General features: G+C 44.2%; 1 long non-coding RNA gene across 1 annotated transcript; it reads left to right on the forward strand.

The window, feature by feature from the left end:
* The first annotated feature begins 1,439 nt into the window (after positions 1-1,439).
* On the forward strand, positions 1,440-12,401 carry LOC108518975 (uncharacterized). The gene is made up of 3 exons (XR_001882493.1): positions 1,440-1,645; positions 11,405-11,588; positions 12,297-12,401. It is a non-coding gene; the product is annotated as an uncharacterized LOC108518975 (long non-coding RNA).
* The last annotated feature ends 2,004 nt before the right edge of the window (positions 12,402-14,405 follow it).

A 14,405-nucleotide genomic window follows, 5' to 3' on the forward strand; every position in this document is an offset into this window, starting at 1 on the left:
TGACTTTGGGTGAGCTGCTTAATCTTATAGGAGCCTAGGGTCCTCATCTAAAAACCTGGGCCAGTGCCAACTATGGAGCCATGACTGTGAGGATTAAATAAGACATTACTTCCATAAAAACATGGAACAGAGTGTGAGGCATACAGTAGGTGACAAGATAAATATTAGATCCTGCTTTTCATTACTGGTGCAAGTTTCTGGTGGGTCAAACATGTGGGATGTCGTATATTTGAATATTGCTTCAGTCTTCACTTCCACGGTTTTATTTCAAAAAGAGAAAGAAAGAGGGAAATAAACAGTAACTGTCAGAGGCCTTTCGGAAAGCATCACCCATCCATTGAAATGTGCTTTCCATTCAAAAACTACCTTATTAATTATTCATTGCTTTTGGAACTGAAAATGAGAACAGAGCTTAAGACCCAGAGTTGGACAAGAACAGTGTTCCAACTGCTTGACTTCTGTCATTTCCTGGTATCTATGCAGTACATCCCAAATCTGAGATTTGCAGTTTCGGGAGTCGAGCAAACTTTAGGCTTGATGATCAGTCAGGTTTAGTCAGGTTTAGCCAATGCCCTAGAATGACTCTTCTCTTTACTTTCATTTCCACTCCCGGCTCCGCATTTCTGGGGGATTATTTCACTGCATGGGTGGCCCGAATCCCTTGGCCTTCAGCCTTATGGCTCGTTCCACCGCTCTGGGCAAGCCATAACCACCCGAACATGCAAGTCTTTCTTTCGTGCCCCAGTGGCATGAAGAACATCATTAACTCTTCAGGGCTGAGGTTTGGGATTACGTAAAAATCTTACATCCCCCTGTGTTTGCAGGCAGAACACCAGAGTTAACAGAGTGTTTGCAGGGCTTGTTTTCACGCCAGAAATGAGGTTGCCCTAACACACAATCCTTGAGATGTTTTTTCCCTAACGATTGTACTCCACCGGGATTGTGGGTTACAAAATGGAAGCTCAGTGCTTCCGGCTTCGAGTTCCAGTAGAACAAACGTGCAAGAGACTCCTCGGCTTGGAAACTCTTCAGACGGGGGAAAGGCTGCCCATGTGTCCCAGGAGGGGAAGGGCAGGAGGAGCACAGCTGTGCGGGAGGTGGGGGGGGGCGGTGTTTCACATGCATCTCTAAAGATGAGCTTCCTAAAGTGTAAAAAGGCAGGGGAAAGACACATTTCCCAAGGCCTGGGGCCAGTGCGGGGACAAACGCAGGGCTGGCGTACGTGCATTGCGGGTTCCGCGCGCCATCTGGTGGCTTCGGGCTGACATTGGGCGCACCATCCGGGCTTTCACCCGGATGAATTGACAGAGACTTCATAGAAGGAACCCATTGTGGGCGTTTAAGTTCTGTTGGAAGTGATCACCAGGAGGACACCAAGGGCCAGATGTTCCAAATTCCACTCCTTATCCTACAACTGGACACTAAAGCCTCAGGTTCTCTTTGACAAGGGGGCACTGATCCTTCCTTCAGGACCAGCCTTCCTATCACACAGCAATGTGAGCACTCAGCTCTGGGCAGCCTGGCACCTCTGTGCCTTGCTTTCCACATCATGACCCCACATGACGGGCCACAGGAGTCTTCCCTTTGCCTCTACCTGGAACGTGTGTATTCCCTTCCAGCCTTCTGAATCCCACAGTTCTCAAGGGTCAGTCCACAGACATCTTTATATCCTTAGAATATTTGCCTCATAATTTGTTCATGCTAGTGTTTCCAAAGTGTGTTCCAAGAATGATGGTTTTATTAATCAGAATTGTATCTCTTTTTGAAAAGGCATTCAAAGTTTGGGAAAGTCAGGGTTACGCAAAGGTTGAACAGACATTATTGCAGGATATCTCAGGAGCATTACGCATACTGAGAATGTAGTGGATTTCTAAGAAGGGACTACAGTTTGCTATAGTGTCTAGACTTGTTTGACATCAAAACCTTCCTCCTATCCCCACTTTTGAAGTGTATGTTGCAAATATTGCATTTAATAAAACAATTTTAAGGAAAAGTAGCATCCTGTTCACTTGACCCATGATTATGTAGCTATCTTTTTAAAACTGGAAAACATCTGTATTCGTTTGCTAGGGCTATTATATTGCCTCACGGTTGTGGAGGCTGAAGGTCCAAGACCAATGTGTTGGCAGGGTGTGTTTCTTCCGAGGCCCCTCTCCTTGGCTTATAGATGGTCGTCTTCTTTCTGTTTCACCACATGGTCTTCCCTCTGTGCCAATCTGTGTCCTAGTTGCCTTCTCTTTTTTTTTTTTTTTTTTTTTCATTTCTTCTGCTCCTCCTCCTCCTTCCTCTTCTTCCTTTTCTTCCTCTTCTTCTTTTTAAGATGGAGGTCTCACTATGTTGCCCAGGCTGGTCTTGAACTCCTGAGCTCGAGAGATCCTTCTGCCTCAGCCTCCCAAAGTGCTGAGATTACAGGAATGAGCCACTGTGCCCAGTCCTAATTTTCTCTTCTTATAAGGACATCAGTCATATTGGGTTAGGATCCACCAACACAACCTCATTTTACCTTAATCACCCTTTTAATGTCCCCATGTCCAACTACAGTTACATTTAGAGGTAGTGGGGGTTAGGACTTTAACAAAGGAATTTTGGGAAGCCACAGTTCAGCCCGTAACAACATCTTATTGTTGTATCTGTAGGGTAAAATATATGCTTCAATGGAAAATTATGCATTGCTTAGAGCAGGGTTGGCAAACTACAGCCAGTGAGCCAGATCCAGTTAGCCACCTGTGTTTGTAAATAAAGTTTATTGGCACACAGCCACATTCACCCTTCACATTTTGTCTACGATTACTTGCATGTTCAATGGCAGTTGAATATCTGTACAAAAACCACATGGCTTGCAAAACCGAAAACATTTACTATCTAGCCCTTTATAGGAAAAGGTCTAGAGCCCACCCACTCTTCAGGGTTATCTAATTTTGATCCTATAGGGGCTCTGCACCTTTCGTGGCCTTTGAGCTATTTTACAACTCAATAAGTTGGACATAATGGATAACAATGCAAAACAATCCTTGCCTACAGAAGTGAAGCAGCCAGTTTTGCCTCAGTTTGCTTATTCCTTTCAGTATCCTTATCGATAAATGCGTGTCTTTTTTGGATTCTCTTTTGAACTGGCTGTAGCCTCTTGTAGTTTCCTCATTAATAATGAATTGAATAAATCTTTAACTTTTTTTTAGTATCTGTACAAGTCATGATTTTACCTTTTTTTGAAAAAGTATCCTTTAAAATACCAATGTGAGGCTTCCTGAGTGTGATAATGGCATTGGGATTATAAAAGACAATGTTTTTGCTCTTAGGAGTACATGCTAAAGCACTTAAGGTGTGTCACACGCGTCCGTGTGAAGAGAATCCACCAACAGGCTTTGTGTTAGCAACAAGGCTGTTTGTGTGACAAGGTGAAGTGTCATGCTTACAATTTGCTTTCAAATGGTTCGGCATATATGAATACAAATGTGTGTGTATCTGTACATACTCACACATACATCACATATATAGGAGGAAAGAGGGAAAAAGAGAAGGAAAATTGGTACACTATAAACAACTAGTGAATCTAGGTGAAGTATGGTGTCCTTGAGTGGTGTACCATTCATTGAACTCTTCCATATGTTTGACAAATTTCAAAGTAAAAAACTGGGCAAGGGGGTATAAGTTTATGTCATATTCCTCATTAAGCGTGTTGTCAGCTTCGTGTCCCATTCTTCTGGATGTTTTTCCAGTACTTCAGAGATGAGCCAATTATAGATGTTTGTTAGTAGTCTGACTTTTTGCAGTGGGTACTGCAAATAAGAAAAAGTAAATGATTGGGAGGCCAAGGCCAGTCAATTGCTTGAGTCCAGGAGTTTGAGACAAGCCGGGGCAACATGGAGAAACCTCAGGTCTATAAAAAAAAAAAAAAAAAAAAAATTAGCTGGACATGATGGCATATGCTTGTAGTCCCAGCTAATAGGAAGGCTGAGGTGGGTGGATGGCTTGAGCCCAGGAGATCGAGGCTGCAGTGAGCTATGATCATGCCACTGCACTCCAGCATGTCTCAAAAAAAAAGTAAATGAAACATGAAACATTAATGTTTCTACTGTCACATGGCTCAATTTCTTTTAGAATTCTTAATAGTACCAAGCAAATAAGATGTTAAAGTAGAATTTTTTTTAAAGCTAGTTATATCCTATTCAGAAAGAATGCTCTTAAAAAAATAAAATCTTTTGGGCGGGTGTGGTGGCTCACACCTGTAATCCCAGCACTTTGGGAGGCCTAGGCTGGTGGATCACCTGAGGTCAGGAGTTCAAGACCAACCTGGCCAATATGGTGAAACCCTGCCTCTACTCAAAAAATACAAAAATTAGCCAGGCGTGGTAGCGGGTGCCTGAAGTCCCAGCTACTCAGGACACTGAGGCAGAAGACTCCCTGGAACCCGGGAGGCGGAGGTTTCAGTGAGCTGAGATCACGCCACTGCACTCTAGCCTGGGTGACAGACTGAGACTCCATCTCAAAAAAAAAAAAAAGAAAAGAAAAAAGAGAGAGAGAGCGCGAAGAAAGGAAGGAAGGGAGGGAGGGAGGGAGGGAGGGAGGGAGGAAGGAAGGAAGGAAGGAAGGAAGGAAGGAAGGATGGGTCTTTCAAGACAAACCCTGCATCTGAGGACCTCTTGCACTGTGTTCATGTTCAAGCTTAAGGCATTACTTTTTGTAGTGTGTTTGGGGTGGGGGTGGAGGTTAAAGTTTGTGTCCCTCAATGACTGCACAGTTTTGCACACTGTCCCCACCCCACCCCAGCTTGACATCATGGTCTTAATACAGTCAGAGACCTCGTTCATTGCAATTTGACTGCTGCTTCAGCTAGAACTGTAAGATTCAGAGCTCTTTGCGTACTTAGAGGTATGAATAGTGCGGTAACAATGAGGAAAGAAAGTAAGCTAAATTCTCAAACATTATGTCATTTAGCATAAAGGTTTAAGATTGAAATTTTCTGCCTGAGGGAAGCAGAAAAAAATGAGTTTGTACAGAATGCTTCCTGTTTCTGAATGTAAAAGGCACACTAAAAATAGCTAAAGGGACTGAGTCGCCTAGAGGCTTCTTGGGTTGCCCAGTGGGAGTTCCTGCTCGGAGAAGCTGTCCTTCAAAGCTGCTGCTGCAAACAGCCCTGAGACCGCTGGTGTGTGATGCAGAGCTCTCCTGGGCAGATTGCATTTGGTCACAAGGAAGCAGGAGCTGAAGCAGATGGAGATGTTTCTTAATGGAAGGACCCCCTAGGGGAAGAAATGTTCTACCTCTGACAGAGACTGACAGTCCAGAAGGTAGAGGCACATTCTGGGCTCAGAGACCAGACCTTCCTGAAATCAGGGTCAACCAATCGCAAACGGGCACTAACCTCAAAGAAAGAGTCCTTTCTTTCCATGGCCACTGATACGGTGTCATTTAAGACCCTGATTTCTTGTCTGGGCTATTGCCACAGCCTCCTCTCTAGGTCCTCTGCCTCCAGTCCCCCCCCCCCCCCTTCTCCAATTCATCCTACATATGGACTCTGGTGGGATTTTTCTGTAGCCTAATTTTGTTCAGGTGCTTCTGTCTGTGTTTAACTTAATTTGATTTTTTGACAAATCAGACAACCAACTGACCAATCAATTTACCAAGCAAGCAAGCAAGCAAGCAAGCAAACAAAAGCCCTCCAGTAGTTCTTCATCTTTTATTGACTTGACCGAAACGTCTTACCCAGTCCTGTTAACTAGTTCTGTCTTTTTACTCTCATCAGTCACCACTTATTTATTTACTCCACTGAAAGCTGCAGAGAGAGGGTGGGGGACATTTTCCTGTCTCTTTGGGGTGTCAGAGACTGTCATATTTAGGTTTCTAAACCCCCATAGTGTTTGGTATAGTGTAATTTCCAGAATTAGGATTCAAGAAAAAGGCCTTGAGGGTATATTTACAAAATAATTGCAAGCAGGGCCTTGACCATCTGTACACCCATGTCCATAGCAGCCTTATTCATAACAGTCAAAAGGTAGAAGCAGTGCAAGAGTTCACTGATGGATGAATGGATACACAAAACACTGCACACATACAGGAAATATCATTCAGCCTTAGGGAGAAAGGGAGTTCGGACGCATGCTACAACATGGATGAACTTTGAGGACATTATATTAAGTGAAATAAGCCAGTCACAAAGGGCAAGTACTCTGTGATTCTACTAAAATGAAGTACCTAGGGGAGTCATACTCCTAGAGGAGAGAGAAAGTGGTCACCAGGGGCTGGGGAAGTGGGGAATCAGGAGTTAGTTTTTAATAGGCAGAGAGTTTCAATTTTGCAAGATGGTTGCACAACAATACGAATGTACTTAATGCCACTGACCTGTTCTCTTAAACATGGTTAAGATGGTAAATTTTAAGTTATGTATATTTTACCAAGTTTTTTTTTTTTTAAGAAGAAAAGAAGGAAAAACCTGGGAATGTTGAATCAAGGAGTTGGGGAATGATTTCTGCTATACATTTGGGATCCTGTTCTTTCAACCTAATGGTTATACTTTCGAACATGCAAATCAAATCAGTCACCATTCCCTCTTCCCCTCAAACAACCCTACAGTCACTTCCCACCTAGAATGAGTCTGATATTCATGGCTGATTGTCCTACCTGGCCTGGGGTGCCCACCTGTCCTGCCTCCTCTGTCAACTCCATTCATTTGGTCTTCCCCACTCACCTTCTTCTCTGCTCCCCACTGCCTTGGGGTTTCCACATAGTTTCCCCTAGGGATGGGGGAGGCTGTTTACCCAATTCTAGTCTAGTTGACTCCCTCTTTCCATAGGTATCAGCTGACATACTATTACAGGAAAGAGTTCCCGATCCAGACCCCAAGAGAGGGTTCTTGGATTTCGCACAAGAAAGAATTCAGGGCACGTCCATAAAGTGAAAGCACGTTTATTAGAAAAGGGAAGGAATAAAAAATGGCTACTCTGTAGACAGAGCAGCCTTGAGGGTTGCTAGTTGCCCATTTTTATGGCTATTTCTTGATCATATGCTAGACAAGGGATGGATTATTCATGCCTCCCCTTTTTAGACCATATGGGGTAACTTCCTGACATTGCCATGGCATTTGTAAACTGTCATGGCATTGGTGGGAGTGTATTAGTGAGGACGACCAGAGGTCACTCTCGTCACCCTCTCGGTTTGGGCCAGCTTCTTTACTGCAACCTGTTTTATCAGCAAGGTCTTCATTGCCTGTATCTTGTGCTGACCTCCTATCTCACCCTGTGACTTAGAGTGCCTTAACCATCTGGGAACGCAGTCCAGTAGGTCTCAGCCTCATTTTACCCAGCCCCTACTCAAGATGGAGTTGCTCTGGTTCAAACACCTCTGACAATATCATTGATCAGAGAAGCCAGTCCTACTGCACAGACTGGGGTGAAACATCTGATCATAGGCTCTCAGCATGTTCTCTGCTTCTTTTGCATAGTGGTTGTTATAAAATCATTAATTTGGCTGGCATGGTGGCTCATGCCTATAATCCCAAGACTTTGGGAGGCTGAGGTGGGCAGATCACCTGAGGTCAGGAGTTCGAGACCAGCCTGGCCAATATGGCGAAACCCCGTTTCTACTAAAAATACAAAAATTAACCAGGCGTAGTGACAGGTGCCTGTAATCTCAGTTATTTGGGAGGCTGATGCAGGAGAATTGCTTGAACCCCGGAGGTGGAGGTTGCAGTGAGCCGAGATTGCTCCACTGCCCTCCAGCCTGGGCAACAGAGTCTTGCTGTATCTCAAATAAATAAATAAATAGATAAATAAAATTATTAATTTTCCATAGAATTATTTGTACTATTCTACAGACTGAATGTTGTGTCCCCTCACATTCACATGTCAAAATCTTAACCCTCGAGGTGATGGTATCAGAAAGTAGGGCCTTCGGGAGGTAATCAGGTCATGAGAGCAGAGCCCTCATAAGTGGGATTAGTGCCCTTATTTAAAAAAACCCAGAGAGCTGCCTTGCTCCTTCTGCTATGTGAGAATACACTGAAAAGTTAGCCCTCTGCAACCTAGAAGAGGGCCCTCACCAGACACCAAATGTGTCACTGCTCTGATCTAGGATTTCCCAGCCTCCAGAACTGTGGAAAATAAATTTCTGTTGTTTATAAGTGACCCAGTCTATCATAGTGTCTTCTAGCAGCCAAACAGACAAAGATAAACTAGACTGTAAGCTCCCTGGGGAGGCCTGGAATAGTGACTGCCCTAATACAGTGCCTGGGGCACCACAGGCATGCCAATATCTGCTGGATCTCACATTGTTCTTACTGATCTTGACACTGTTTTCCATCTTCAGGGGCATGGCAAGTGCTAAGAACCTAGGCAAAGTAAATTCATTTGAGTACAGCCATTGGACGGTCCCTGGCACAAAAAAAGGGGCAAAGTTATTAGCTGCAACACACTCTTCAAAAACCACCAGTGGCCGGGCGTGGTGGCTCACGTCTGTAATCCCAGCACTTAGGGAACCTGAAGCAGGTGGATTGCCTGAGGTCAGGAGTTCGAGACCAGCCTGACCAACACGGAGAAACCCTGTCTCTATTAAAAATACAAAATTAGTCAGGCACGGTGGTGCATGCCTGTAATTCCAGCTACTCAGGAGGGTGAGGCAGGAGAATCGCTTGAACCCTGGAGGCGGAGGTTGCGGTGAGCCGAGATTGTACCATTGTACTCCAGCCTGGGCAATAAGAGCAAAACTCCATCTCAAAACAAACAAGCAAACAAACCCACCACTATAGTTCCCAACTGGTGGGCATCAGTATTTATAGAGAACTGTGGACGAGTGCTAAACTGCACAGCCCTGCTCATTCATACAGACATTAATATTTTTCGTAATGTCATCTCTAGCTATGAAAAGAAATTGCCCAAAGAATACTAGATTTGGTGCTAGTGTACTGATACCCAGATTTTCAAACTGAATGCAAATAAGATCAAGGACTATTTCTTCTACTTCCTTTGCAGCCAAACCCAGCACTTTGCTCCTCCTAGCAAAAGGAATTGGGTGGGGACGGTGGGGCAGTACATTTTGCAATAACTGACTATTATCATTCTCTCACTGTTTCTTTGTTCTTTAACACTTTTGCTTACACAGACCCCCTCCCTCACTCCACCTACCCCCAAAGTCTTCTTGGTCTAGTTTCAGGTCTCCTGCTGCTAAGATGCTCAGGCTTTTTATGTTCTTATCTGCTGCCAGATAAGGAGTGGGATGCTCTCTCTCTCTCTCTCTCTCTCTCTCTGTGTGTGTGTGTGTGTAAAGGAGTGGGGAGGAGGTCTTCAACTTTGAAGATGGAGGAGGGAAACAGGAAGAGGATTCTTCCAAGGTTTAGTCTCTGGGTAAAGTAACTGAAAAACAATTCATCCTTTCACACTGAAAAAACCTACCTCCTGCTGGTATATCTCCTTTATGGCCTTATGCTACATAGCTGGCTGTCTCCTTCCCATGCCTGGCTCACATGACAAGCTCCCTTCTTTTCCCTTAGCCTGGGTAGGTGCTGGCACAAGGAAAGGGGGAGGAAGATAAACCTGCCCTGTCACAGGGGCTTTTGTGAAATGCACAGGGAGTATACAGCAGACAGAGGCAGAAATCCACCTTGACTAATTGACTGCTAGATTGAGAAAAGTTAGTTAAATAGCACCTATTTCCTACAGACTCAGAAACATTGAAGTATTTATTAGCTGATGGGAGCAACACAGAACTTAAAAAATAGAACCACTCATCATTAGAAAGATATGAGATTACCTGCTTGAACCCAGGAGCCAGAGGTTGCAGTGAGCCGAGATTGCGCCACTGCACTCCAGCCTGGTCAACAGAGCGAGACTCCATCTCAAAGCCAGCTTAAAAACACATCAATCTGGCCAGGCGAGATGGCTCATGCCTGTAATCCCAGCACTTTGGGTGGCCGAGGTGGGCAGATCACCTGAGGTTGGGAGTTCGAGACCAGCCTGACCAACATGGAGAAACCCCATCTCTACTAAAAATACAAAAAAAATTAGCTGGGTGTGGTGGCGCATGCCTGTAATCCCAGCTACTTAGGAGGCTGAGGCAGGAGAATCGTTTGAAACCCGGGAGGTGGAGGTTGCAGTGAGCCAAGATTGCGCCATTGCACTCCACCCTGGGCAACAAGAGTGAAACTCTGTCTCAAAATAATAATAATACTAATAATAATAACAACATAATAAGTATACATATAAATAAAAAAATAAAAACATATCAATCTTTAAACTGAACATCTCAACACTTTCAGCAAAGATGTCTTTTCCTTTTCACTTTACGGCATTTGATAAACAATGTTTTCAGAAGAACTTAAGAGTTTGGGAACTCTTGTGTAGTAGAATTCTTCAGAGAAACAGAACCAATGAGATGTATACATATATAGAAAGAGATTTATTATAAGGAATTGGCTCATGTGATTATGGAGGCTGGCAAGTCCAAATGTGCACTACTGGCTGGCAGCCTGGAGACCCAGGAGAGCTGATGGTGCAGATGAAGTTCAAAGGCCGTCTATTGGTGGAATTACCCTTTGCTCGGGAGGCTGATCTTTCTGTTCTATTCACATTTTCAACTGATTGCATGAGGCCCACCCACACTACAGAGGGCAATCTGTCTTACTTAGAGTTCACCAGTATAGTGTTACTGTCATCCTAAAACATCCTCATTTACAAAGAAAGAACCCAGCAGACAACATGTTTAAGTGGGAAGAAAACATAGATGCCACACTGCAGGAGAACTAGGACAAAGCCTGCAAACTGCCTTGCAGAGGTGTCTGATGCCAATAGCATCTGTTTTGTGAGGTGAAAGACACTTTTGCCGTAAGTAGAAAAATAACCCCAAAACCCATACACTACCTCAAGCGTGAAACCTGAAAACTGTTTCAGTAGCTCACCTAAAGAACCTGTCACACCCTCCTGAGGAATCAGCAACATCTACTTAATAGGCAGTCAATGCCCTCTGGCTCTGAGACCTGGCACAAACATTTAAATCTCTCTGCCAGACCCTCTCTTGAGGATACCTACTTACAAAGTAGGGAAAGGGAATTCCCAGTATTCCAGGAAAAGCTATTAGTGCCTCCGTAGCTCCTGGTATTGGTGATGATTTGATTGGCCTGGTATGTCCAAGTCTCCGGCTAAATGGAGCAGGTAAAACGTGTTTGGAAGAGCTTTCTCTAGACTTCAATCGCTTATCAGTGGGCTAGCAAAATAAAGACAGCCGGTAATGGATTTCACCTCCTTCTTTATTGCAAATGCAGCTATTAAAGGCCCCTCCGGCGTGCTCACACTGGCAAGAACTCCCTGGGTTTTGACTTCTCCCTGCCGTGAGGTGCTACCTTCTATGGCATCACAATTCATCATTTAATAGGAATCCTTGTGTGACTGAATCTATTGCCATCTCTTTCCTGTGTCAGAAGCAGCAGAGGGAGCGATTCTGACAGTGGCAGAGAGCCCGAGAATTCTGATTTTGCCTCAGAAGCAGGCTGGACAGGCAGGCTTAATCCTGCACTCTCTGCCTGCCAAGCCCTTATGGATTTAACTAAAGACTAAAGAAGCCAGACCCAGGACTGGAAGGAGCCTCCATGGATTACCTTACAGGTATTGAAACAGTGCCACCCACTTAAGCAGAGGCTTTTTTGTTTGTTTGTTTGCAGAAAAGAACAACAGCAACAACAACAAACAAACAAAAAGGAAATAAGTAGTTAGTAGCAAGAGTAAGAACTTTTTTTTCTTTTAAAATGCTTTTAGATTGTGTTTAAAAGATAAACTGCTGGAAAATTTGGTGACTCCAGTAGTTTGTAGTAGTTTTACTGGAGTCTCAGGCGACACACACAGAAGCAGTCAGTATGATATGAGCATGGTTTTGGAGACACCGTGAGAGTGGGCAGGCCACCCTTTCCTCCCTTTGGTTAGTCCAGTGAACCTCTAAGTAGTTCGTGCTTCTCTTTATGCCCATCAGTCAAAGAGCAAGGCTGACCAAGCCAAGGTGAGACGGTATCTATGTATAATGGAATGAATCGCTGACTGTTGAAAGGATGGCTTATCTCAATACTTAACTATTTTCCTTCCTTTCCTTGGCAGTTTGCTATGCATATCTGCCATGTGAGTGGGGAACGTATGAGTAAGACCAGCAGTTCTCAATCCACTTGTGGAACCTTAAAAAGAAATACAGATGATTGTGCCCTGTATTCAGAGTTTCTGGATGAACTGGCCTGGGGTGAGGCCCAGGCATTCAGTATGAAAATGTGTCTTCCAGTGATTAAAGATTTCTGGTGATTCTACTTGTTGCTTTCTGTTTCTTTATAGGTCTAACCAGGATGATCAAGTCTGGGCAACAGTGAATGTCAGTTCACAACAGTGAAGGCAGAAATGATGGTGGTGATCATTCAGGAGGAGGCCTCTAACCCTGGAAAGAGTGAGGTGGTCAAAACTAATGGAGTTAGCAGTACTAAACGATAAGCAACCGGGTGGGCGTCCTGTACCAGATAGAAATATAGAAAACTCAAGAGAAGCTTGAACAAACAGGGACTTATTTTTCTCATATTATAAACTGTCAAGAAATAGACATTTGCTAGCATTGGTTGAATGGCTTCAAGGAACCCTGGTTCCTTCTGCGTTTTCTCCCGTGCCACTTTGTGTGTGGCATTTGTCATCTTGTGCTTGTTCTCTCATGGGTTCAAGCTGGCTGCTATAGGTCCAGAGAGCACTCTATGATCAGGCAGGAAGGAACAGAGGAGAATTGTGGTAGCGATGGTTTCTTTCCTTTTATCAGAAGCAAAAGCTTTCCCAGACACATCCCTAGCAGACTGCTGCTTATGTCTCATTGTCCAAGACTAGGACACAGCCAGCAGCATCCATTGCCTGACTTGTCATGATGGTTGGACAAGCAGGGAACAGGCCTGTCCTGTTTGCTGCCTAAACATGAGCCATTGGCCAAGGGTCAGTATGTTGCCATCCTGAGCAAAATGAGGGTTTGACAGCGAGGGAGAAGGGAGGATGGTTGTGGGGTTAATAATGAATGGTGTCTGCCACAGATCTCCACTGGGAATTTGAGTTTTCTAGATATTGCGCTTACCATAAACGTGTTAATGATTCTGCGGCTGCATTTTTCCATGGAGGTTCTCTGAGGGTTTTCAGGGGGGAACATTACAAGGCAAAAATTTCAGACAGAGCCTGTCAAGAATCTCCTTCCCTTTCTTAGAGCCTTAGAGGTAAACAGCTGAAAGCTATAGCTGAAGTCTTGCTATGTAATTGCTATTTTCTTTCTTTTTATACTTGTTTTCCACTTTGCAACTATGAACATTTACTTGAAAGGATGGAAAAAGCACACTGCACTGACAACAGCACCATCTTCTGTCCAGAGAAATATCAGCTTCTGAACAGATGATAGTTTTTGGTTATGCAACTGCCTGTGCTTTCTGGACCATGAATGCATGCAAGATTTGTGCATTTAAGAAGCATCTTTTCAGTGGGGTTGGAGCTCTGTGTACCTCTCTCATGTCAACATTGTCATCATTCATTATGTAGTCCTATAGCCCTCACAGTGCCATAGCACCCTTGCCCAGTGCTTCCCTCATGGTAATACAAAAGACTGTCAAGCACCTGCAGCGTGTGCCTTGAAAATCCCAAACAGTGAGTCTGTGCAAACACTTTTTTTCTTTTTTGTAGAGACAGGGTCTCACTCTGTTACCCAGGCTGGAATGCAGTGGTGTAATCACAGCTCACTGCAGCCTCAATCTCCAGGGCTTAAGTGATCCTTTTGCCTCAGGCTCCCAAGTAGCTGGGACTACAGGCACATACCACCACACCCAGCCTTTTTTTTTCTTTTTTTTTGGTAGAGACAGGGTCTCCCTATGTTGCCCAGGCTGGTCTCGAATTCCCGGCCTCAAATGATTTTCCTGCTTCTGCCTCACAGTGCTGGGATTACAGGTAAGAGCCATCATGGCTGGCCCCATGCAAACACTCGTGAAGGAAGGAGACATTTGAGAGAACATTTGTCTGGATCAGCTTCCCTGACTTATGCTTTCTGTTTCCCTTTTATTCTTGCTCCTTTATCCATTACCCTTACTAAGAAGGAAGCAGTGTCCATTTCAAGTTGGGAAAGTGAGAAGAGGCAGAATTAAAGTCAGAGATGCAGCAGAGCAATTCCATCTATAGGTGTACCATTTCAGATCAGAAGGAAATAAAAAAAAAATTGCCATTTTTAGATGCCTCACGGTGAGTTTTAAAACATAAGGTGTAGACAATAGCACCCCTACATTTGAAGTTTGTTGGAACCAGTGTAGTCAGAGCTGTGGGATCCAGAGGTGGAGGAGGGATCTCAGGGCAGAAAATGACTCCTCTGAGCCCTCTGCTGGATATTCCCATCCAGGATGACAAAAGCACAGGCTTTTTTTTTCTTTTTTTTTTTTTTTT

The sequence above is a fragment of the Rhinopithecus bieti genome, unplaced genomic scaffold (assembly GCF_001698545.2).
Source record: "Rhinopithecus bieti isolate Rb0 unplaced genomic scaffold, ASM169854v2 scaffold_46259, whole genome shotgun sequence".
Taxonomy (NCBI): Eukaryota; Metazoa; Chordata; class Mammalia; order Primates; family Cercopithecidae; genus Rhinopithecus; species Rhinopithecus bieti.